The sequence below is a fragment of the Neoarius graeffei genome, chromosome 9 (genome assembly GCF_027579695.1).
Source record: "Neoarius graeffei isolate fNeoGra1 chromosome 9, fNeoGra1.pri, whole genome shotgun sequence".
Taxonomy (NCBI): Eukaryota; Metazoa; Chordata; class Actinopteri; order Siluriformes; family Ariidae; genus Neoarius; species Neoarius graeffei.
This window is the reverse complement of record NC_083577.1, coordinates 23780074-23797518: the sequence shown is the minus strand read 5'-3', so window position 1 is coordinate 23797518 and position 17445 is coordinate 23780074. Positions and strand designations below refer to the sequence as shown.

Sequence of the window (17445 nt, the reverse complement as noted above, 5' to 3'; positions counted from 1 at the left end):
CGGAGCCACACCAACAACATTAGTGTTTATGAGCAACGCGCAGAGACCGTCTACAAAGTGCAACACCAAAAAGAGACATTACAAAAAATATTCAATAACTTCACTATGATACAGTGTAGTGTCACCAAACTCACAACACACTTCATTGGTCTCCTACAGATTACCCTACAACACTTGGTTTGAAAGAGGCATTTTTCATAATTTCTGGGAATTTTTATTAGGAATATTAATCAATAACTTCACTATGATACAGTGTAGTGTCACCAAACTCACTACACACTTCATTGGTCTCCTACAGATTACACTACAACACTTGTATCATAGTGAAGTTATTGATTAATATTCCTATTAAAAATTCCCAGAAATTATGAAAAATGCCTTTCTTTCAAACCAAGTGTTGTAGTGTAATCTGTAGGAGACCAATGAAGTGTGTTGTGAGTTTGGTGACACTACACTGTATCATAGTGAAGTTATTGAATATTTTTTGTAATGTCTCTTTTTGGTGTTGCACTTTGTAGACGGTCTCTGCACGCTGCTCGTAAACACTAATGTTGTTGGTGTGGCTCCAAGGATGGCTCGTTTTGATGAAAGTTAGGTTGTAGCTCGTTGTCTATCTTACTACGGTTGAAAATATGCGTGTTTTGTGTTTTAACAACGTTTCACTTAAGAGTGATTGATCCTGGAAGTTCGAATCTGCCAATATCTTTCCAACTTTACTCAGTCCCCCCAGGATTTCACGGGCCTTTTATGTGATTGTTGTGGGCTAAAATGTCTGATGTTGCAGGGGGTTTTCCAAAAAATTGCGATGAAAGTTGCGGTGTTTTTTAGGTTTTTGTTGTGATTACATTGCGGGAGGGGGCGGCACGGTGGTGTAGTGGTTAGTGCCTCACAGCAAGAAGGTCCGGGTTCGAGCCCAGTGGCCGGCGAGGGCCTTTCTGTGTGGAGTTTGCATGTTCTCCCCGTGTCCGTGTGGGTTTCCTCCGGGTGCTCCGGTTTCCCCCACAGTCCAAAGACATGCAGGTTAGGTTAACCGGTGACTCTAAATTGACCGTAGGTGTGAATGTGAGTGTGAATGGTTATCTGTGTCTATGTGTCAGCCCTGTGATGACCTGGTGACTTGTCCAGGGTGTACCCTGCCTTTCGCCCGTAGTCAGCTGGGATAGGCTCCAGCTTGCCTGCGACCCTGTAGAACAGGATAAAGCGGCTACAGATAATGAGATGAGATGAGACATTGCAGGATGAAGTGAAAGTTGCATTGTTTTTTAGGTTTTTGTTGCGATTACATTGCAGGAGGAAGTGAAAGTTGCGAGAAATTGTTGCGATTTTCTCTTTTTGTGATTAAAATTGAGTATGTTAAATATTAAGTTATTACTGAAAAACTATTGATTAAAAAAAACAAAGACACTGAGAAATGGTCCTATAAACAACTTTACCAATATAAAAGATTACCAGGACTACAAAAATGCAGAAAAATAGGCTTTACTTATCGAAATGCACCTGTTGGTCCAAAAGTTAAAGTGCAGAGAACCTCACAGCACAACATGAAGTTACCTTAAAATATAATATAAATGCCTCAGCTTTCATGTAAGAAAAAAAAAACTATTAATACTAGTACTGTGTGCAGGCAGTCTCTCCTGAAGACTAAATTAAACAATAATTATAAACTAAAAATAAATGGCTCAGGCTTCATAGAAGAAAAAAAATAATTTGAACAGAATCTCACAGTATGATGCTGAAGCTGCCTAAACAATGGAAAATAAAATAACATTTTGGCAAAAATGTTGGCATCCATTAATTTCTTCTCATCTCATCTCATTATCTCTAGCCGCTTTATCCTTCTACAGGGTCGCAGGCAAGCTGGAGCCTATCCCAGCTGACTACGGGCGAAAGGTGGGGTACACCCTGGACAGGTCGCCAGGTCATCACAGGGCTGACACAGAGACACAGACAACCATTCACACTCACATTCACACCTACGGTCAATTTAGAGTCACCAGTTAACCTAACCTGCATGTCTTTGGACTGTGGGGGAAACCGGAGCACCCGGAGGAAACCCACGCGGACACGGGGAGAACATGCAAACTCCGCACAGAAAGGCCCTCGCCGGCCCCGGGGCTCGAACCCAGGACCTTCTTGCTGTGAGGCGACAGCGCTAACCACTACACCACCGTGCCGCCCCCATTAATTTCTTGTATTAAGTAAAAAAAAATAATGTAAAGTGCACACAGTGCTTCACTGTAAACATAACACACTTTCAGTAACAGAATTTAAGCCTATATAAACACTGACTCGCACATGCTGCTTCTCTTGAATGGAAACACGGAAGTAAGCAGTGTTGCCAGATACTGCTGACGTTTTCCAGCCAAAAATATGTTCAAAACCTGCCAAAATGCACTTAAAAACCCGCCCAATCTCGCAACACTGGAAGTAAGGCGGAAGGTAGTTTGTCGACGTCACCTCAAGACGACGCCAACAATTGGTCAAATTTGCGGGAAAGTTGCGGTGATTGGATATAATTGCAACACCACCCTGAATTCGCGGGGATTGGTTGAATTTGCGTTGAAGTTGCAAATCGCAACATCGCGAAATCCTGGAGGGTCTGTTTACTGAACTGTATACAGAGCCTTTGGTCACGAAAATATAATGAAAGATACTCCAAAATATTTATTATATGTAGTAATCCTGTTATATTGTCACAAATTACAGATTGAATGAAGTCTGAGGTATTATTCACATGTATTCTGTGTCCGAGTCGGAAATCTCGCCTTCTGTAGGCAAATCGTCCAGATACGGCTCAAAACGACAAGGCAAAATGCCACCCACTGCTTCGTCTTCATGTAATCCGACATGTCCAGTGTCAACCTCAAAAAGGGCCTCAGTTTCTGAAGACTGGTCAGAAAATCGCTCTGTTTCATCGGCCATAGCTGCCTTGAAGGCCGAGCAGTCGTTCTGCATGTGACGTCACGGCAAATATGGCGGCCACTGACAGCGGCTTGGTGCTTGGCCAGACTGACGCAGCTGCGCACAAAGAGTTTCATTCTGTTGGTGGTTAGTTCTATCATGAAAGTGATCAGTGGTGTTTGTAGTTTTATTACAGAAACCTATTTTAGAACATAATTTTGCTGTCAGGTGCACTTTAAATCATTTATTTCCACTTTCTGTGTTCCTGTTCTTCCAGCGCAGACAGGAAGTTGAGCTGTTTCAGTATGTTGAACTCGATTATTCCAAAAGAGATGTAAGAAACACTCATCAAACTTGCAATATGAAGAAAACAATAAACTGCATGTGTTTTCCCCCACTGTAAGACTCCCTAGAGGGCATTTAATCACATTTTATCGACTATTAAGGCACTCTAGAGGGCACTTTTTTTTTTAAATCCATGGGGCACTGGGGGGGGGGCAACCCTGAGTCGGGCACTGGGGGGGGGCAACCCTGAGTCTGGCACTGATGAAAGCTGATGTAAGATGTGACACCCTGATGCCTGAAGTGATATTCTAACTGTATTCTTGAGTTAGTGCAGCCAACGTAGGTTTTATTACCGATGGCAGGGATGATATTTATGTCAGATATTTTATTACAAAAACTGTCATAGGACATTTTATATCATTATGCTGCACACAGGGGCACTGCTAGAAATTTTGGGCCCTACGCAAGAATATAATATTGCCCTTCCCCCCCAAAAAAAAACAACCCAAACAAACCAGACCCTTAGTTTATCCAGAGGAAGTGTTATTAGGGTAATTAAAAAAAAATTCAAAAGTCTGAGCTTGTCAAACTCCAGTAATGACCCACTGGATCTGAACACCTCAACTGAACTGATCACAGAAGGCACAGCCTTTGTTTATACCCTGATATTACTTTTCACCACTAGGTGTAAGTATTTAGTTTGAGACCTACCCAGGCTGTAGCCTGTAGATAAAAGTAGATAAGTATAAACTTAGTGTAGACTGGCCTTGCTGTCACAAACAGACTTCCAAATTCATCCTCATGTCTCCTTCATGTACTGACTCATTATATGCACTTAAATTTCTCAGTTGATGGGGGTGTTGTGGTTCAGATGGATAAGGCGCCATACCATAAATCCGGGGACCCGGGTTCGATTCCGACCCAAGGTCATTTCCCAATCCTACTCCTTTCCTCTCTCTATGCTGTCCTATCCAATAAAGGTGAAAAAGCCCCCCCAAAAATTTTTCTCAGTTGATGAATTATTAATTGATTTAAAGATTACATATTGCGCTGTAAGAAATCCACTGAGGTTTATTTTTCCTTTTTTGGCTGTGTCAATTTAATAGAAAACACAATAAATACAGTAATCAGCAATGCAGTGAGAGAAAATTCAACGTTCATCAACTTATTAAATAAAGACTTGAACAATAGCAACAATTATTATAAATACAGGACACGTTCCATGGAATAAAAACATGTATTCTATTCCCTTCTCGTTGGTTTATTGATGGCATGCAATATTGTCATCATATCGCTTGTCCTCCATGTATTACGCCAGTCTCCCCACTGGAGAATGAGCGTGCAATATTGTTATAATATTGCATGTTGTCAAGACTAGGGATCAACCGATATGCTTTTTTCAGGGCCGATACCGATTATTATGGAATTGGGATGCCGATAACCGATATGCGCAACCGATAAATGTAAACATTATAATTCACATGAAATTAAACATAACACACACTGACACAGACCTTCATATCCATGAAATGTATGTTTAATTGTAAAATTGAACATGAAATTTTGTGCAGGGAGATGCCAGCAGCATTTGTACAATAAAGTCAAACATTAGTTAGAATAAAATGAGAAATAAAATAATAATAAAATAAATATTCACCAATAAAAAAATAAATCACTCCCTATTATATTACAGCTCACCATTTTCAGTGGAAAATAAATGAAAATACACTCTGGATTCTTTTACACTAAGAACTAAGTAAGACTTACCAACTTCAAGTAGTTTTTAAATAACAAATCAAGTGTAGGGAGCTGCCTGCAGCATTTTTTAAAAAGTAAAATCAAACATAAAGTAGGCTATCACTCCCTATTATGTAACAACTTAACAAGTAACCATCTACATTCTAATGCTTTTAATGCCCAAGCCTAATATTCCCAATTTAGGAGGATTATATTGTAGTGAAGGAAGCATTACATGTAATTTCAGTGAGACTAGTTGGTTGTAGGCTAATTCAAGTGCTTCCTTCCGTAAGCTAAGTTTGCCTGGCTACACAGATGCAAATGGACAATTTTAACGAGTAGTAGATGAAGAATGTAAACATATAATGATGCTGTGCTTTTGCAACTTGCGTGTTTGTGACTTATTGCGGCAAAAGCAGTGTCCTTACCTTGAAGTGGGATCTGCTTCTGCCCGAGTGCCCATACGGCCACCTTGAAACAGTTCACAGTGTTTAGCTACGCGTGTTGATTGGCTGTATCCCTTGTGCCACTTCTGCCTGAGTGCCCGTACGGCCACCTTGAAACAGTTCACAGCGTTTAGCTACACGTGTCGATTGGCTATATCTCTTGTGCCAAACAAATCAGATGTTGTGGTGGGCAGGACCGTGTTCTTGAACTCAGAGAGGCGAGTGCAGGAAAGGACGTGCAGTGACAGTCGCGTTAGGAACGAAATGGCTGCAAAAAGGCATGTTATTGGCATATCGGTGGAAATTATGGCCGATACCGATAACCCTAAAAATGCAGAATATCAGCCAGGCCGACTATCGGTCAACCCCTAGTCAAGACAACACGACGTCACACCCGAAGATCCAATGACAAAACTTTTCTGTTGTGCATGCGCACAATAATTTCTTTGTCGGCCGGGAGATAATGTAATTTTCTTCACAAGAAACTTCACAAAACAATGCTTTTCATCCTCAGTTAAAACCAGATGCTATTATGATCCAGTCCCAATTAGTCAACAGCAAAACCTTGGGGCAGCACTAAGACATCTTGACTGGGGTAAAGTCCTCTCTAAAGGGGATCTAGAGAGTGACTGTAACCAATTTATTGCAACAATTAAAGAAGTTATGAAGCCCTTTATTAGAAAGGTGAGCCAAAAGAAAGCAAGGGGGAAAACTGTGCCCTGGCTGAATGAGGAATGTAGGAAACTAATGAAAGATAGAGACCAATTTCTGAAACAATCTTTAAAATCAGGTCTGACTACAGACGGAGAAAAATTTACTTCAGTGAGAAAGTAGAACAGACTATTAGACAGGCTAAAGCAAAATTTTTCATAAACATTATTGAAGAAGCAAAAGGAAATGGGAAAAAAATCTGGCAAAATATTAACAAACTAATTGGCAGAGAAAATAATCACAAAAGGGTCATTCCATGTCAATTCACACGATTCCCTAGATGCTCCCCAGGTGACCCTCTTCGATTTGCCCGATATTTGACACACAGGTACCTTTTGATGCCAATACAAAGAATCCCAAGTTTTAGCATCCTATGTCTAACGGTTTTGGAGATGAGGCCCTCCAAAGTGTGGGTGCCATGCCCACTTTTCAAGTCTGTGAATTGCATACAGAATTTACAAGCATATTTGGACACCTCTAGTTTTAGATTGAAAGAAGATACAGGCCTAAAAATCGCCATGTCCCCTCAGCATGACCTTGTCTATCAGATGGTGTACTTAAGAATAGCATAGCTTGACTATTTCTGCATATATTAAGCCTTGAAAACTGTAAGTGTGAAAAGGGTGATGAAGAGTCTTGACATTTTGGGGTTCCAGATCTTGGAAACTATGAATGCTGTGGGAGGTATCATTGATTTTCCATCACATTTGGTAACTGTACAGTGTATTCAAAAAAGTGTGCGGACACTCAGACCTTAAATGACAGAATAGGAGGTACACAAAAATGGCTTTGGGAGGAAATGACCCTATGGTACCCCCTACTTCATGCTCCATGCTCCATGTGGGCACTTGATGAGTGGAATGCCCTTTTAACCCCATGCACAGTAACACTGTATCAAACATTCAAGCTTTGAAGAACTTTGTTTTTCAGAGTTCTTCATACTAATTTAGGCCTTCAAAATATGGGGAAATTTGTCCCTTTTTCATCACAGTATCTAGGTTTCTGCTGCCATCTGCTGGTCAAAAAAGTAACAACAGCATAAATCATGAAAACAAAAGGGACTGGAAAGTCTTGACCAATAAACCAATAAACCACTTTATCAATAAACCACTTTAATTATATAGGTGATTTTAACAAGTATTAGGGAGTTAAATTAACAGTCGCCTCTAGTGTATTTATGAAAATAAGACTAAGTAAAGATTTCATGTTGGAAAAGCAGAGTGTTTCTAGTTTAAATATTTTCTAAATTGTGATTGCATGGTTCAGAAATAGGTCAACATCAATCAGGATCATTAAGAAAATTAAGAAATTAATTAATTAATTAAATTAAGGGCACGGTGGTGTAGTGGTTAGCGCTGTCGCCTCACAGCAAGAAGGTCCTGGGTTCGAGCCCCGAGGCCGGCGAGGGCCTTTCTGTGCGGAGTTTGCATGTTCTTCCCGTGTCTGCGTGGGTTTCCTCCGGGTGCTCCGGTTTCCCCCACAGTCCAAAGACATGCAGGTTAGGTTAACTGGTGACTCTAAATTGACCGTAGGTGTGAATGTGAGTGTGAATGGTTGTCTGTGTCTATGTGTCAGCCCTGTGATGACCTGGCGACTTGTCCAGGGTGTACCCCGCCTTTCGCCCATAGTCAGCTGGGATAGGCTCCAGCTTGCCTGCGACCCTGTAGAAGGATAAAGCGGCTAGAGATAATGAATGAATGAATGAATGATAATTAAATTAAGAATTAAGAAAACTGCTATGGGCGATTACAATCATGTGCCAGGTGGTGAACTCAGGTACATCCTTAATTTCTGTCTTCACTTCACTCCACTTCAGCCTCTATACAAAAGGCTACAACTAGCTCTTGAAACTGCAGATTTCTACAGCTTAAATTAACTTCTATTTTTTAAGCTAAGCATATGGAGAATGGAGCTACCAAACTGTAAAATTGGCTTGTCTCTAGTGAATGATGTCTGCCATAAACTTACCTACTGTAGGCAGAAAGGTCTGATGACTCTTCCTCCTTCTGAAAGGAGGATGCTGAAATGGCGATCAGGAGTGTCATTTTCAGATAATGATGTAATTTGCTACCACCATGAAAAAGTGTTCCTTTCAAGGTATCAATGTTTACAAAAAGCATGCTGTGATCCACTGAAGATGCACCAAAAAAAATGCAAAAGTACATATTTCTCAATTAATTTCCTCTAAAAATGTCAATGCTACATTGCATAACTAGCATTAATTCAATAATTTCCTAAAAATGTAGTGATTCCTTCAAATGATTAATGAATTCTTCCCTCTTTTTTTAGAAAACCTCCGGGTTGTAGATGAGGCTAAGGCAGTGAAATTCAAGTTGAAGCCAGGACAGAAGCTGTGCAGCAACTGTTGCACCAAGTTAAAGGAACAACTCGCCATGGGTGAAATGATGGATGCAGGAGACAGATTCGAGCCACAGACTGAAGTTCGAGAGTCAATGGATGTAAGTAACAAAGCAATGGGATGTTCTCCTCTGAAATATACATCTTCACGCGATAAAAAGGGATACTGGAAACAGAAGATTAAAGACTTGCATCATGCCACACAGACCAAGGCAGCCAGATTGGCTGATGTGCCAACTGATGAACTTCTTTCATCGAGTTCAGATAACTGCCAGACATGTGAGGAGTGGGAGGAATTACTAAAGTTACTGAAAGAGAAGTGTAAAGTGGCATCAAAAAAAGAAAAGATCAAGATCCTCACACTTCTCCTAGCTACATGGAGTATCAGAAAGGTAGCTAAAGAATTTTCTGTCACTACTCATATGGTGAGGAAAGCAAAGACTGTTAGAGAACAACAGGGAATACTTGGTGAGCTGCATGTGAACAAGGGAAAACCACTGTCAGCTGAAGTTAGAGAACGTGTCATGAAGTTCTACCAGATGGATGAATATTCAAGGATCTGCCCAGGGAAAAAGGATTATGTATCTGTAAAGATCAATGACAAACGTGAACAAATGCAGGAGAGACTATTGTTGGTAAATGTAAAGGAGCTATATACACACAATACAAAGCACAATACCAGGATAAAATTGGCTTCTCTAAGTTTTGTGAACTTTGTCCAAAGTGGTGTCTGCCTGTGAACAGTGCCGGGATGCACTCTGTGTGTATGCCAGTCGCATCAGAATGCAAAACTAATGGTAAATGCCGTTCCAACACAGGATGACTACAAGCACCTTTTGAAAGAAATGGTGTGTAATTTGGAGAGTAGGGAGTGCATGCTTCATCTGTGTGACTCTTGTCCTGGAAAGGATGGACTTCAAAATTATTTGATGACTGTCTTCACAAATAATGACATGGACATGGATGACATGATCACATACATGCAGTGGGTTTACACAGACAGGACTACACTTGTTTCTTTGCAGCAACCTCTGCAAGAATTCCTTCAGGCTGTTTGTCAGGCTTTTGATCAACTTCGTCATCATCATTTTGTAATGAAATCTCAGGCTTCCTATCTGCGGATGCTCAAAGAGGGACTGACGCCTAACATTGCTGTCATACTGCTTGACTTTGCCGAGAATTACAGCTTCATTGTGCAGGATGCTGTACAGGGTCACCACTGGGACAATAGCCAAGCTACAGTGCATCCATTTGCAGTTTATTACAAGAATGGTGACCAACTTAAGTGTGACAGTCTTGCAGTGATCTCGGATTGCCTGAAGCATGACACAACTGCAGTGCACACCTTTATTTCAAAGGTTTTGCCGAGGCTGCAAGAGAGCATTCCTGATCTTAAGAAGGTCATCTACTTCAGTGATGGAGCAGCCTCACAATACAAGAACTATAAGAACCTTGTGAACTTATCATACCATGAAAGTGACTTTGGAGTAAAGGTTGAATGGCACTTTTTTGCTACGTCACATGGTAAGAGTCCCTGTGATGGTATTGGTGGCACTGTAAAGCACCTGGTTGCACGAGCCAGTCTTCAGGCCACAGATAACAACCACATTCTAACTCCTCACCAAATGTATGAATGGGCAAACGGCAATATTGAGAATGTGAAATTCTTATATGTGAGCACTGAGGATATAAGACTTCATGAGACAGAGCTTGAACTTGAGAAGAGGTACACATCAGCCAAAACTGTGACCGGAACTCGGTCTCACCACAGTTATATTCCAGTTGCTAATGGAAAGCTGGAGATGCGAAGGATCTCTGAAGATGTGACTTTTTCCATTGTGTCTGTGAGGAATTCTGATGAGACTGTGGAAACAAGTGCAACCCCTGGTCATGAGATCTCCGAGGATTTCAGTTGCTATCAGCCTGGGCAGTATGTTGCTTGTGTGTACGACGCAAACTGGTACGTGGCCAACATTATTGAACGTTCAGATGAACACAATGATGTCTACTGTCATTTCATGAAGCGCTCAAACATGACTTTGTCTTGGCCTGCTGAAAACCGTCAGAATCCACCATGTTGGATCCCATTTCAAGACATCATATGCCACATAAATGCTCCAGAGATTCAGGGTCGTAGTGCTCGGCATTACAAACTTGTTCCAGCTGATGTGGAAAGAATTCAGATGCTCCTTCCCAATTTCACCCATAAAGTTTAAACTTGAGTTAAAATGTAATCCACTGATATTTTCAGTTTGATATGGTGTTTTTGAAACCATAGACTCACAGACTTATACGGCACATATTCACTCCTCAATACTCCACTCCACCCCCGGCCCTGGATGCCTCCTCCTGCTGAAACCAGCACTGGAGGCCCTGCCCCATCACTCCACTCTTCTGGCTCTGGACCCACACCTGATCGCTGGAACAAGAAAGGTAACAGCACACCATTCTTTCTTACATCCATATACACCTCCCAAACCATACCTATGCCTATTCAATTCTGCATAACTTACTTTGTCCTCTCTCCCCTGACTGCAGCCAGCCTGCCATCCAGCTCAGCCAAACACATCAGAGGACTGAGGTGCTCAATGATGGTCGCACATTTGCCGCTTTTCCACTACAAACACGGCTGAGCCGTGCCGTGCCGAGTCGAGCTGAGTCGAGCTGAGCGGGGCTGTTGGAGTTGCATTTCGACTACAACCGCGCTGAACCGTGCTGGCTGGAAGTGGGTGGACACATTGGGTGGAGTTAGCGAAAGTGGGTGGACGTCACGTGATGTCGTTAAGCAGCGCAAACAGTGACATCAGTGACAGTGGCGGAACAAGTCAGAGCCGGGCCGGGGGCGGGGCAAATGACCGGGCCCTTTATTAAAGCTTATCATAACATCATTTTAGGCTACAAAATGTCCGCAACTGCGGTGTTTACCAATTTCAACACTACCGGGTGCAACTATGTTATTTAGTACATCAAGTCCTTCAAACGAACATGTAACTCAGAAACAAAAAACATTAGGATACTGTACATGGCTCATAATAAAACATCAATAGCCTATACTGCGCACATTATTTGAAGGGCATACGAATGAGCGCTCAGAGGTTGCAACGGTGACAGGAAGAGTCAGAAATAAAAGGAGGGCGGTGCAAACCTCACTGAATGCACTGTGTTTACCAATTTCAACACTACAGGGTGCAACTATGTTATTTTGTACATTAAGTCCTTCAAACGAACATGTAACTCAAACAAAAAAACATTCGGCGACATACTGTACATGGCTCATAATAAAACATCAATAGCCTACTGCGCGCATTATTTGAAGGGCATACGACGAGCCTTGCGCTCCGCGAACTCGTCCACGATGCTCTGTATGTCACTGATTCAGTGATCTTTTAAGCGGTAGTCTCACGACCCGGAGAGTAAACAATAAACATGGAGGACATAGAGTCGTTAGTGTTGCTGGTCTTGGTGCTGTGGCTTGTTGTCACCGACAACGCGGACAGATACTGGCAAGAGTGTATAGATGAGGCGAGGCGCATAAGGCTTCAGAAATTCTCGTAATTCGTAATTATTCTCCTTCCGGGTTTGCGGTGTTTACAGATCCCAGCGCGCTCGCGGGGCGTGTGTGGGCATGTGAGGACACTCCTCCTCACCAATCAGTGCACAGGGGAGTGTCTGCTCACGCCCCCAACCTCACTCGGCACGGTTTGGCTCGCTTCAGCCCCACTCCAAAACGGTGCGAGTTTTAGGGGCTAAGCAGGGCTGAAACGAGCTGAGTCGTGCTGGTTTTTGGTAGTCGAAACGCGAGCCGTGTCGGGCTGAAGTGAGCTGAAGCGAGCTGAAGTGAGCTGAAAAAGGGTAGTGGAAAAGGGCCAACTGAGAAGATGGTGACAGTCCCAAGACGGCCTCAGCCCTGCACTACATCTCTACCAGACACTTCCACTCCACACTCACACCCATCTTTCAATAACCTCAATTTTGTCATGAGTATGTGGTTAAACAGTTAACATACTTTCTGCGTGTGAAAATGGTTTATGGGTGAATACAAAATTTGTTTTCTTGTGACTTCCTCCTGGGTGTTTTCATAATTTATGCTGTTGTTACTTTTTTGACCAGCAGATGGCAGCAGAAACCCAGATACTGTGATGAAAAAGGGACAAATTTCCCCATATTTTGAAGGCCTAAATTAGTATGAAGAACTCTGAAAAACAAAGTTCTTCAAAGCTTGAATGTTTGATACAGTGTTACTGTGCATGGGGTTAAAAGGGCATTCCACTCATCAAGTGCCCACATGATTAAATTGGAGCATGAAGTAGGGGGTACCGTAGGGTCATTTTCTCCCAAAGCCATTTTTGTGTACCTCCTATTCTGTCATTTAAGGTCTGAGTGTCCGTACACTTTTTTGAATACACAGTACAGTTACCAAATATGATGGAAAATCAATGATACCTCCCACAGCATTCATAGTTTCCAAGATCTGGAACCCCAAAATGTCAAGACTCTTCATCACCCTTTTCACACTTATAGTTTTCAAGGCTTAATATATGCAGATATAGTCAAGCTATGCTATTCTTAAGTACACCATCTGATAGACAAGGTCATGCTGAGGGGACATGGCGATTTTTAGGCCTGTATCTTCTTTCAATCTAAAACTAGAGGTGTCCAAATATGCCTGTAAATTCTGTATGCAATTCACAGGCTTGAAAAGTGGGCGTGGCACCCAAACTTTGGAGGGCCTCATCTCCAAAACCGTTAGACGTAGGATGCTAAAACTTGGGATTCTTTCCATTGGCATCAAAAGGTACCTGTGTGTCGAATATCAGGCAAATCGAAGAGGGTCACCTGGGGAGGGTGTGTGAATTGATATGGAATGACCCAAAAGTAAAGAATTATGACTTAGAATTAACAAGGAATTAGTGACACATACAATCACCCTAGCTACCAAACTGAACACTTTTTTTCCGAGATTCTGTTTGAGATATCTGAATTTTTCAATCCACCTGAGTATACTCTTTGTCCTATAAACTATGTACAGCCTGTTTTCAACATGAAGGAAATAACAGAACCAGAAGTGGCCAACATCATCAGTGCATTCAAAAACACTCAGGCTAAGGATGTCGATGGGCTTGATACGCACTTCTTAAAAATGCAGAAAGAATCCTTAGTATACCCAATATACACATCTGGTTAATCTGTCTTTCAGGCATTCAGTCGTACTATTAGCTTGGAAGGTGGCCATGGTTACACCAATATTTAAATCAGGGGAAAGAACAGACATGGCCAATTACCGACCAATCCGCATCCTTCCAATTGTGTCTAAAGTTGCTGAAAAATGGGTTGGTAAATTCTTGATTAAACATCTAAATAAAGGCTATAACCATCTGCACAACATGCAATTTGGGTTCTGTGCCCACTATTCCACAGTAACTGCAAATTGCTTATTATTAGAAAAGGTTAAATGCTTCTTGGATAATAGTTCTTATGTTGGTGCTGTGTTCTAGGATTTAAAGAGGGAATTTGATACTGTTAATCATCAGGTTCTTTTATCTAAATTAACACATTTTAATTTCTCTGAGAAAGCTCTCCAGTGGATAAAATTGTACCTGTCCATAAGGAAGCAACGTGTTTGTATTGGTAACACGACATCTCCCCTTCTGGATTGTCCAGTAGGAGTCCCACAAGGCTCTATACTTGGTCCAATTTTATTCACACTATACATTAAAGACCTACCTGATGTTTGCCAAAATGTCAATATCCAGATGTACGCAGATGATGTAATTTATATACATGCAAAAAACATCCACGAGGTCTCATCAACTCTCACAGTCACAATGACTCATATTCATGACTGGCTTACTAAATCATGTCTCCTTTTAAACACAAAGTTTGCATCATATTTACAAAACAACCTGCAAAGGTGACACATTCTAATATGTTTCTTAGAGGAGGAGAAGAGCTTGATACTGTGAATGAGTTCAGGTATCTTGGAGTGACACTGGACTCCATGCTAACTTTTAAAATTCATGTGAAAAGGGTGTCAAATAAAGTAACTGTAAAACTTTGAGCAGGTAGGTGGAGCACAGAAGTACGGCAGGCCAGAACTGAGTTTCCAAAACTCTTTATTGTAACACTTTTCAGCGTACACACTCTCCCAGACATTCAGACACGCACACACCCATCAGTCATCTGGTTGGGGAGAGAACTCCCTTCTTCCGCTCTCTCCCTCCTTATATAGGGCGCGGTCACTGGGGAAGACACACAAACACAGGTCAATTGACATCAGGTGCAGTGATTCTGCCACTTACCTTCCCTGACTCCGCCCTCCGGCCACAGACCGATGCTTGACCACGCCCCAGCTGCCACAGTAACATTTAACATATCGAGTTTCAGGCAAATCAGGCCATTTCTCAACATGAAAGCGGCTAGGATGTTCTTACACTCAATGCTTTTTTTACATATTGAGTACCGTTTTACAAATTGGTCACTAATTGGTACAATAACACTTAAACCAATAGAGAGCTTGCATGTGACGTCACAGCCGATCCAGATTGTGACAGATGCCATCGTGTCGGTCAAACGCCATATTCCGCCTTCTACTTCTACTTCTGCTTTTACTTCTACCTTTTCTTCTGGAAAACCCTACTATATACAATTCTACTACAATGGCTGCGGCTACAAGCTCTCCCTACCTGTGCATGGTTTTTATGTTTTTTGTGTGTATTTTTGCGTGTTGTTCATCTGTACCGGACTTCAATATCCACTACAACCGTATGGACTTACTGGACATTGGTTTCCAGCAGAAAATGACGGTTTGTAGCGATTTCCATCGCATGCACAACATTCCGGACGAGAAAAAAAAAAACAAAACATTCCGGACGAGACCAGGGCCCTGTACTACGAAGCGGGTTTTCTGGCTTACCAGGGTAACTTCGAGAGTAACTTGATCACGTGCAGCGTAACTTCCCGATTAACCCATACTATGAAAGTTGGCTATGTTCAAACCGAGGTATGCTGCCATGGCAACTTACGCTGTATCTCAAACCTGCTCGTCTCAGGTTATGTTCTTGGTTAACCTGAGGTTTCCGATTAACCACACCCTTTTTAAACACCACCTCTCCACCGACATTTCCTCTAGAGACAATGCCAGCGTACCTGGATGACCCGTGCGATATCGGAGCGCAGATTAGAGATGGGATTTATGGCTCTTTGATGGGATCCGCATCTTTGTGATCCATTCTTTGAAAAGAGCCGTTCAAAAGACTGGCTCATTTGGCTCTTTTTAAATATTTATTCAGTTTTAAGAAGACAGCGTCTAAAGAAGCCAGATCCCTCTGCTTAGACAGTGACATCAATATTTCTGGACATACCTTTTATATAAAGCAACCTAGACTTACATTATTGTAACCCCTAAACGCTCATAAATAACCATTAAAAAACAATGAGGGCTTCAATGAATGTCCATGCAGAACGGCTTTTCTGTAAAAAAAAAAAAAACCCACTCAAGAACATAGTTATCAAGAACGCAAGAATATTTTATAGAAAAACACTTGTTTTACAAAAACATTTAAGTCTGAGATACAAAATAGATAAAACTACAATAAATATAACAAGAACTAGTTATCACACAAGAACATTTTAATAGAAAAAAAACAAACTTTCTATATTAATATTGAAATTGTAACAAAAATAGATACAACTAAACAGTCAGATAAATAGATAAAGTTATAACAAGAACACAAGATTATTTTAATAGGAAAAAAACTATTAATGCAAAAAATATATTATTAGAAAAATAGATACAACTAGACAAACAGATAAATAAATGAAATACACAAAAATAGAACAAACAAAATGACGATAGAATAAATTAAATGAACGTCCGTGCAAAGTAGTTTTCCCACAATATTATCATTAATATCACACAACATAAACTAGATATAAAACAATTTGAACCATTAGGCAAACAGATAAAACTTGAATAAATAAAAGGCAAATGAATGCTTGCTTGCACGCACACACCCCATTATGAATGATGTTTTTATATTTCATTTTCACCTGTTGCCAGGTGCGTTTGGCGCTGCTGTTGCCTCTGAAATGTTCACAGGACATACACCAACTTAATCAAAGGGACTGAACAGTCAGTCATCCTAATTCATGTGACTCTGTGCACAGATCAGCTTAAGTAGGCTACTCCATGAATTTACCATACCAAATTTTATTCAGGATTTTTCGGACATTAAACAAGCTATATATGACTGGGGCCACGTCGAAGGACCATTTTCTGTGACTTGTGATTGATCATGAAGCTTCTCTCATCCTATACTTCTGTTCTGGAACATGTAGAAGGGAGAATGTACTTGCGCATTTACCCGATCGGCAATTCGTTGCCAACATGCTTGCCGCTCCTTATTGGCAGCCGCTGTGTTAGATTTTGCTCTTAATGTTGTTTTGAACTCCTCGTAGCTTTGCATTATGACAGAGCATTCTTCCTCCGTGAAGTACGGCGACCGTGCCATTGTGAACAGTGGGGATTTGCGCTGATAACCTCCCCTTTAACGTGAACGCGCATTAACCCTGATTAGGTTAACACAGGTTCAACAAATCAACTTCATAACTGGCATCGTAGTACCATTTAACCCCAAACAAGATAACCAGGTTTTGTCAACCCCGGTTTAGCGGGGGAACCCTGGGTTACTTCTGGGTAGGTTAACCTCCGTTCGCAGTACAGGGCCCAGATTGCGAGACCAGCGGGGTCTCCGTGGATTGTTATCGGAAGCAAAGCGAAGGAGGCAGCGCCAGGAGCCGAAGCAAAAGCGAGGCTACAGGCAGAGCCGGCCTGTTGACTAAGCTCAGAAAACAGCCACTCAAATCTCCACTGCCAAGCCTCTATCTCTCCAACGCCAGATCCATGTAAACAACACGGACGATTTGGAATTACTTTATTCTATAATCGGCTGGTCAGTGCTATACTCAATACTTAAGTAACTATCCAGTGAGGATCATTTTCTTGTTC

At 41.6% G+C, this 17445-nt stretch overlaps 1 long non-coding RNA gene across 1 annotated transcript; it reads right to left on the bottom strand.

The window, feature by feature from the left end:
- Positions 1 to 8850: 8850 nt before the first annotated feature.
- LOC132891537 (uncharacterized) lies at positions 8851 to 11038 on the bottom strand. Its single transcript, XR_009655334.1, has 3 exons — positions 10952 to 11038; positions 10723 to 10857; positions 8851 to 8997 (listed from the first exon to the last, which is right to left on the bottom strand). It is a non-coding gene; the product is annotated as an uncharacterized LOC132891537 (long non-coding RNA).
- Positions 11039 to 17445: the final 6407 nt, after the last annotated feature.